This window comes from Schistocerca cancellata, chromosome 6 (assembly GCF_023864275.1).
Source record: "Schistocerca cancellata isolate TAMUIC-IGC-003103 chromosome 6, iqSchCanc2.1, whole genome shotgun sequence".
NCBI lineage: Eukaryota > Metazoa > Arthropoda > Insecta > Orthoptera > Acrididae > Schistocerca > Schistocerca cancellata.
In genome coordinates, this window is record NC_064631.1 from 722564811 (window position 1) to 722574008 (window position 9198).

Here is a 9198-nt window from a genome sequence, read left to right on the forward strand (position 1 = left end):
TAATTTAATGTTATTCTTAAAAGAATATGTGTCAGAATCTGCAAACTCTTTGCACTTCAGTGACAATCTGTTTCCTAAATGTAAGCACTTAACAGCAAACTATATAGGTAAAGCCTACGGCAGTACTTGAATATAATACTCATCCAACATTAGAAATACCTACATCATACATAAGAAAATACAGTGTAGTTTTGAACTTTTGGGATATAGCTTCATAATTAATTACTTCCACAAGCAACTATGCCTTCACTAAATGTCTTAAACAATAAAAGACCAAAAAATGACTGAAAGAAAAGGCTTTCTACACAGTTAAGTTGCAAAAGACGGTCCCATGTTAATGTTATAAATATGGTGACGTACAAATACACATGCAAATGGTCTCATTTTGGCGTTAAAAGGTTGTAAACTGAAAAAGAGATGTGTAAATGGGTAAATTTTAATAAAGCCTAACTGAGTGCCAGGTCTCATCATTGACTCTAAAGGGGACATGTGTTGAACATCATAATAGCTGAGAGTTGAACAAAAATGTTGTAATGGTCACACTATCAGTCATACAACGAATGTGTTTGGGTTCCAACAACTACACCAGTGTAAGAATTCTGTAACTGTTAGTCAAGATAAATCAATCCATGCACTGTAACAATTATTTATTGTTACTCACAAACACCTTATCATCCAATTCTGGTTACAAACTTAATCTGCACAGACTGAGAATAAAGTTCCGTAACTGATTATCACTTCCAGTAGTAAACACCTGCCCAGAGACTAGTTCCATACCCACATTGCTGCACTATGTGCTGTGCAGTTCCAGTCCTTGCAGGCTGTTTACGGTATAGAATATTCCTGTATGGTGGTTGCTAACTCCAGACGAACTCTGCTGAAGGTCTACATTGAAGACAACTGACTGTCTGCTGGAGACTGAACCCTCTGAAGACTGGACACTGGAGTCTGTTCCACTAAGACTGCTTTGCAGAATGGTGGCCCACAGGTTATATTTCCATGCACATAGCTACACAGAATCTATGCAATTAGCTGCCACTGCTGGAGATCATGTGCTCCTTGTCCATTGTCATCGCTTCATCTGGTGGGTGACATGACTTCAGTCCGGATGTTGTCACCAAGAAATCAAAAAGTCTGAATGGTGTGATGATGGCTGTTTATTGATACCATCTGGGCACGTAGTAATCTGATAACAGGCTTTTCGACAGTTCCTTACATTAAAGATTGTTTCCCATGAGTGACTGTGAAATCTTAAATATTTAACATGGGTTAGCTATTGTGAATCATGTAAAAATTCATCTTGGGTTTTAATAACTGTTTCATCTGTATTTGGTCCTTTATTACTGTATCACTACCGGTTTTATGGTGCTAAAAGCAACATCTTCAGGTGAACGTATGATTAAAACATTAGAGCAGAAAAGATGGGAATCTTTTCCCAATATTTGTTGTCAATAAAAACAAAACACCGCTAAAAGATGGTATGTCATGGTTTAAAACTTCCAGATTCCAGTACAGTGGCTGGGTCCAAAACAAGTAGTACCATAGTGATTGCTTCTCTGATCTATAGGGAACTGTGTACATGGGATGTGGACACATGTTTTAATCTCATGTTCATCTGAAGATGTTGCTTTTAGTGCCACAAAACCAGTAGTGATACAGTAAAAAAGGACGAAATCCAGCTGAAATCCAGCTGAATCCAGGTGAAGACACATAGCTGCGGCTGCCCCACCTACAAGGTTATCTTCATGTAAGAATTATTCATCCTGTAGTCCCCACAGCTTCACAGAACCATCATTTTCAAGTACCAGTTTATTGGCAATGCTCAGGCACTGTATGAAGGACAGATGATGTCCACGTGCAACGTAACACCTGTCACTCTCTTGGCTGCCTGAAGAAGAGCTGGTGTGAGGCACTGTGCCTTTTGGTGAACAGATCGACTAATGGTTGTGTTTTTATGGTGCATAATACCCTTTCTAATTGTGCACTGATAGTCTAACCCTTAGCATATTGCATGAGGCACTGGCTGGACCCATTGCAGAGGAGTAATCTAGTGAGATAACTGTACTAACCTGTACTGTCTGGCAGTGGACCACATTGTGTGTTGCAGTATTGGCGGGTTTCAGCAGTGAGGTATGTCCACCCAGGCGGGAAGTGCCCACATGCGCTGTTGCTAAGTTGTTGTGCGGCAGATGTAGGATTGATTGCACACGTGTCAGTGTGAGGGACATTTCATGTATGTGATGTCATAGGTCATCTTTGGCAGATTGGAATCATATCCAGTAGACATGATCCCCATACAGTTGATCCTGAACTGTGTTGATTTCAATGCAATTGAGCAGGAGGGGGGCCGCTTCGGCGAAGGCCACGACATGTGCCATCGGAAGGAGATAACTGTGGTTCACAGCTTATGATGAAGTTGGGGCAGGAATGCCCAAAATGCACTGTTGTGAGTCATGGTGGTATAAGGCACCACAGTAAAGATCAGGCAAAATGTTTAACTTGTGGAGGAAGTCTGCTCTTATATCCAGTTCAGTGATATTGTTGATGTAGAAGGTCCGTACACAATGTAACTCACCAGAAAGATGCACTACCAGATCCCATGTGCCCTGTATATGGATGACTGTGATGTTTGCCACATGCAGTTGCACTCCCAAGTTTCCAGTGTTTGGTTCAAATAGACAGCGAGGCACCATGCACATATCTGACCCTGTGTTGATGAGGAAGCAGAGTTTGTGTGGCAGTCTCAAATGTATAGGCACCCTTGTGCAAAGTTGCTGTGGTAGAAGAGAGGTGACTTGGTGTTGTGGTGCAGTTGTTGCAGGGCTGGTGAAAATTGCATGCGGATGCACTGTAGTGTATATGAAACCAGCAGTGTTGCAGGTGAGAGGAGGTGCGGTCAGCTGGTGCAGTATTCATTCCTTAAAGGCTCGGAGGGTAACTCATGATGTCTGCTGCACATGAGGTCAGCAGCATAGCAATTGTTCAGAGCATGTGCCAGCCAACTGAGAGGAGGAGGCGAGGGTGCCCAAATTGACATTCTGCCTGTGTTGTGCCACTGAATTGATCTGTCCACTAGATCCAACTTCCTAATTAGTGGTTCTGCCTCATGCACAGGCATTGCAAGCTGTAGTTGAGATAGAAGTTTCATAATCTATAATGTACAGTGGTTAGGGTCATCATTAGTGTGGAGTCAACTAATGAATGTAGAAAATGCCACAATTGTAGAGGGGTGCCCTGGGTGAGTTGCTCTTCGTACATGTCTTCCCACACCTGTTGTTCAGGAGGGTGAGCACCTCATTGCTGTAATGCTGTTTTTGGTGCATCATGCTTGTTGAGTGGCAGAAAGGAAAGGATAATGTCGCTTATCATTTTTGAGTGTTCCATGAGATGACAAATTAACATCACAAATTTTTAATTGTGACTGACAACAACTATTGAAGTGAACATTCACTCAGCCATAGTAAAAGACAATGACACTTGGTTGGATCAGGAGGGTGGGAGTTTCTGTTGTGGTATTGCTCTAAACTATTTGTGAATCTTGATAACAGTTGTACAGCTTGAGCTGAATGGAAAGACTCAGTGTTGGATCTATAAAATTTGGTGCAGTCGGAGCTATGAACACCGTGCTGATGTTGCACAAAGGTTGCACATATGAGGCAATAGCACCAAGTATTGACAATTGTGGTGAAATGCATGTAGAAGACACTATCGATTTCATGTCCAGTCACGCAAAAACTGAATACGAATCGTCCTTTAAGCAGGTTGGCATACATGTTCACTAATAAAGGCACTAATAGCAACCACTGTTGAGCCACAGTCATTGTATTTTGTGAGGCAAAGTTTGAGCACACTTGTTGTCCCATATTCCACACAGCTTGTTGACAAAGGTAATGGTTGCACTGCACTGTGACTTGTGTTCATAAATTTGTGGCCATAGACCTGCAACGAACTATGAATGAGTAAGCTTTGCATCCACTGTTAAATGTGCAACAGCATGGCACACAACCATATTTCACAAATAACTTGGTGTCCACTGTAGTTGGTGTCTCCAATGTGGAAGTACACACTGATGAGCCAAAACATTGTGACCACTTGCTTAATAGTTTGTCTGTCCATCTGTGGAACTAAATACATCACTGATTCTGCATATCATAAATCCGATAGTTTGTTGGTTGGTTTGTGGAGGTATGTGGCATTAGATGTCTATGCACAGGTCACGTAATTTGTGTACATAATGGCTGCTGATTTGTGTACACAGTGATGGCACCTAATAGCAACCCAGATGGATTCCATAGTGTTTACATCAGGCAAACTTGGTCGCCGAGACATTTATGTGAGTTCACTATAATGTTCCTAAAACCCCTGTAGCACAGTTCCGGCTCTGAGACATGGACAATTATATGGCTGAAAGATGACATCACCGTCAGGGGAGATATCAAGCATGAAGGGATCAAGGTGGTTTGCAGCTGTTAGTGTGTCATTGATTACCACCACAGGTCCCATGCAAGTGCAAGAGAATGTCTCCCATAGCATAATGCTGCTCCCACCAGCTTGCATCCATGAGATGCTCCAAGCTCACCTCGATGACATCATTTTTGGAGACAACCAATGACCTAATGTAGTAAAAATGTGATTCACCCAAGGAGCCGACATGTTTCCATTGATAGATGGTTGAATTCTGATGGTCATATACCCACTGCAGCCATAACTGACGATGTTGTTGGGTTAACATGTGATGGTCTGCTGCGGAGCTCCATGTTCAACTACGTACGATGAATGGTGTGCTCTGTTGCATGCACCAGCATTATGCTCTTTTGGCAGAGATGTCACATGTCACCATCTATCCTACTTCACAAAGAAGACAAGCCTCCGAACCTCACATACTGTGAAGAGTTTGGACATCCAACCATTTAGTGTCTAGTGGTAGTTTCACTGTCATTTAACCTCTTTTCATAGATTCTCACAACAGTAGCATGCGAACAATCTAACAGATTTACCATTTTCAAGATAGCTCTGCATAATAATAATAATCTGAACTTTGTCAAAGTTGCTTACTTCAGTGGATTTTTCCCATTTGTAGCCCGTATCTTTGCTAGGGTGATCTGTGTCTGCTCCATGTACATACTTTTGTTAGCACATCACTTGCCTGGAATGCCATCGGGCAGCATCCAGTGTCATGGTGGTCAGTGATCATAATGATTTGGTTGATCAGTGTACCTCCACAGGTGACACATAAGTAACACACACACACACACAGATATGTCTAAATAAACGTTTATTAACTTTGGACAGTACAGGAGGCATCCACCATCTAACATCACTCGACACAAACTGGCGTCCAGCATACAGACGTTCCACACCCTCACTCCGCAGTGCTAGTCTGCAACTCTCTTTTTCTCTGTGTCTCGATGTCCCCACAGAGTTATCGTACTGACAGAGGTGACAAAACTTGCAACCAAAATAGCAAAGTGAGCAAGAGGATGGTTTACAAATTATGGAACAAGCGGCATAAAGTCGAACAGAGTGGAATTTAAATTTCTATGCCAAAGAAAGAGAAGCAAGATGCTCTCAGTAAGTATTCAGTTGACAATATGGTTAAACATACAGGGTGTTTATAAATGAATACTGGGGTTTTAACGCTGTATAATATTTATTACATTAAACTTACACTTATAAATGATATGTCAAATGGAAGAGCAACTCAAACGGCCGTGTTTGGTACCAGTGTGCATGTGCAGTGCACAATGTTTCCACCGCAATCCACTAGACAGCAGTAGTAGCGAAGATGGCGACTAGTGAACGGAAAGCGTTTTGTGTTTTGCAGTTTGCAAAGACTAAATCTGTGGTTACTGTGCAACGTGCTTTCTGGCTGAAGTTCGGTTGTGATCGTCCAAGTGATAATAACATTCATAGATAGTATCATCAATTTGAAGATACTGACTGCCTTTGTAAAGGGAAGAGCACAGGCTGACCAAGAGTTAGTGAAGAGACTGTTGAGCGAGTGAGAGAGTCGTTCACTCATAGCCCAAAGAAATCAGTGTGGAAGGCTAGTCGTGAATTACAAGTTCCCGTGTCAAATGTTTGGAAAGTTTTAAGAAAACGTGTACAACTACGTCCCTACTGTTTACAGTTATTACAGGCTCTAAAGCTGGCAGACCATGGATTAAGTGTCAACTTCTGAAACGAATTGTTGTTTCATGACGATGAAAATTTTCTGGATGATGTTGTCTTCAGTGATGAATTGACCTTTCACCTTAGTGGACATGTTAACACTCACAATGTGTGCATCTAGGGCTCAGAAAATCCTCACGAGGTAGTACAAATGCAACTAGATTCCCCTAAAGTGACTGTTTTTTGTGCCGTATCTCGACGGAAAGTTTACGGGCCTTTCTTTTTTGGTGAACCTATTGTAACTGGCACTTCTTACCGTGATACACTAGAGCAATGGCTCTTCCCTCAGTTGGAAGATGAGCCAGAGAACTTCGTTTTCCAGCAAGATGGTGCGCCATCTCACTGGCATAGTGAGCTACGCGATTGGTTGAACTTCACTGTACCCAAGTGCTGGATAGGCCGCAAGGGGCCCAATGACAGGGTTTGCTTTGCATGGCCTCCACGTTCACCCGACCTAACGCCATGCAATTTTTTCCTTTGGGGCTTCATCAAGGATTGTGTGTATGTGCCTCTGCTACCAGCAGACCTCCCTGAATTATGAAACTGGATTGAAGCAGCTGTTGCTACAATCACTGAAGACACACACATCAACGTTTGGGAAGAACTCAGCTAAAGACTTGATGTGTGCCATGTGACAAATGGTGCACACACTGAACATTTATATGGTTCTTGGTGAAGCTGTTTGAGTTACTCTTTCAGTTGACATATCATTTACAACTGTAAGTTTAATATAATAAATATTATAAAGTGTTAAAATCCCGATATTCATTTATAAACACCCTGTATTATCTGGCACTAGTTTCTACTCTATTATGAACAATATAAAGAAATACCAACTTTGTGGAAACTATGCAGCTTTTGTCACACAAAACTGGACTTCAAGGCTAGCAAGGAAATTCGTAGAAAAATTGTTCTGTCTATGGGTTAAGTTTCAAAATGTGCCAAAATAAATGTGTTGTGTGCAAATGAGAAGACATTGTTGCAGAACGGTATACTACATCAGGTATTTATGGAAGAATGAGACTCAACAATCGAAGAGGCCAGTGGTTTACTTACATGAAACTTGGACTCACAAACATAAATAAATGTTGGCAAAGTGACAGTGTGTGAGGAATATTGTCGAACAAAAGTGCCAGTCAGCATTTAATTTTTGTACATGCAGGCAGTGATATTGGTTTAATTAAGGCTTCGCTTCTCATGTATGACTCAAAAATCAAAGTGTTGGAATATTTCTCAGAAATGGACCATGAAGTCCAATCTTCATTTATTTGAGGAAAATCACATTTTATCTTTCTTTGATGAAACAAGATACACAAATGCTGAAATACTGCCTAACTTAAGAAAAGAATTTGGGAGGGGGGGGGGACTTATGAAGAAAACAATTGTAGCTATTTTAATACCCCTCATAGCAAGGTAGATTCTAAGTTGTTATACCGAATTTCTCTTACTGGCAAACACTCTTGTCCACAATTATTTCCTGATGACAAAGCAGTCAGTAACTCACAATGGGAATGGTGGGATCAACCATCTGTAAAATAGTGGGCAAATAAAAAAGTTAATAAAAGCATTATAATCATGTGGCAAAGGATTAGATATAAAATATGCAGTTAACTGAATAAAAATAATGAAGTTATTTAGGTAAAGAATTTAAAATGAAAATTTCAAGGTACTTGTAGGGATTCAAAATGACAACCTCTAGATTCTAATTTGTGTTGGACTGGGATTTGAACCTGGGTCTTCTGCATACTCTGCAGATAGTCTGACCACTTGGCCATCTGGTCAGAGTGGTCATTGCAACAGCACAGACTACCTTAGCACACCTCCCATCAGACCCAAATTCTCAGCTTATCCACACACTACTAATGTACTGCCCCTTGCCTATTACCCTAATTACTAGCAGTATTTCACCTGTTCCCACAAGAGATCAAGCCTGGTGTATGCATTGAAGAGCTCATTGGTTGTCCTGCCATATATATGTATAATTCGAGCGAAGACAACCAATGATCTCTTCAGAGCAAGTGCACATCAGGCTCGAACCCTTACGGGAAACGGCGAAATGCCATGAGTAATGAGGATAAAGGTGCAGGGCTTACTGCATTAGTAGTGTGTGGATAAATTGAGAATATGGGTCTGACAGGAGGTGTGCTTGGGTAGTCTGTACAGTTGCAATGATCACCGTGTCCAGATGGCTTAGTGGTCAGAGCATTTGCCTAGCAAGCAGGAGATCTGGGTTTGAATCCCAGTCCTGCACAAATTTTTAACTTTCCCCATTGATTCCAGTCAATGTCCACTTGCAGCCAATGTCTGTAATTTATGTCTCTCTCATTGTACTTCGCAATGTCCTTCAGCCATGCATGTGTGAAACAGCGACATACGGAAATTGTGGTTGCTCCAGGGACATCCTCAAGGTGACCACTCACATTAAGCAGAAGATCCAGGTTTGAGTCCCAGCACATGCACAAATTTTCGTTGTCACCAATGCATAGTACAGCCAAAGTTTGGGAATGTTCGCAAATGCAAATATGATTCTTGTATAGCCTCTGGATTGTCATGAATTTGTGGTAACCCCTTATGCTTCTCTACTGTTTAGGAATACAGTACTAATTTGAATACTCTGGACCAATGGTCAGCAACTGGTGGACTGTGGTCCAAGGTCCAGACAATGGAAGGTCAAGAACTGGACAGGAAATATTTTTGGAAAGTATAAATTACTCAAGTAAATTATTTAAAAAATATTATACTGTAGATAACAATGTTTGAGCAACACTTTTTATCATTTTTGTAGTTATTTACAAGTGAATGAGTGGTGTATTTGAGATTTTAATGACCAGTAGGTAGATTAAATACATAGCTGTTTAGTGCAAACTTCATCACACAAACTATCCCCATCTACACTGTTTACTTCAGGTGAGTGCACTGGAGATGAGTGGCAAAAGGTGTGACATTTATTTTGTTGTTGATTGTCCTCGGTGTTGACATACTGCATTGTTATACTGGCTGAAAAATGGGGGGTGGAAGTTCAACACT

The 9198-nt window shown here is 41.2% G+C and overlaps 1 non-coding gene across 1 annotated transcript; it reads left to right on the forward strand.

Moving 5' to 3' along the window:
- The first annotated feature begins 8350 nt into the window (after positions 1-8350).
- Trnaa-agc (transfer RNA alanine (anticodon AGC)) lies at positions 8351-8423 on the forward strand. The gene has a single exon. It is a non-coding gene; the product is annotated as a tRNA-Ala (tRNA).
- The last annotated feature ends 775 nt before the right edge of the window (positions 8424-9198 follow it).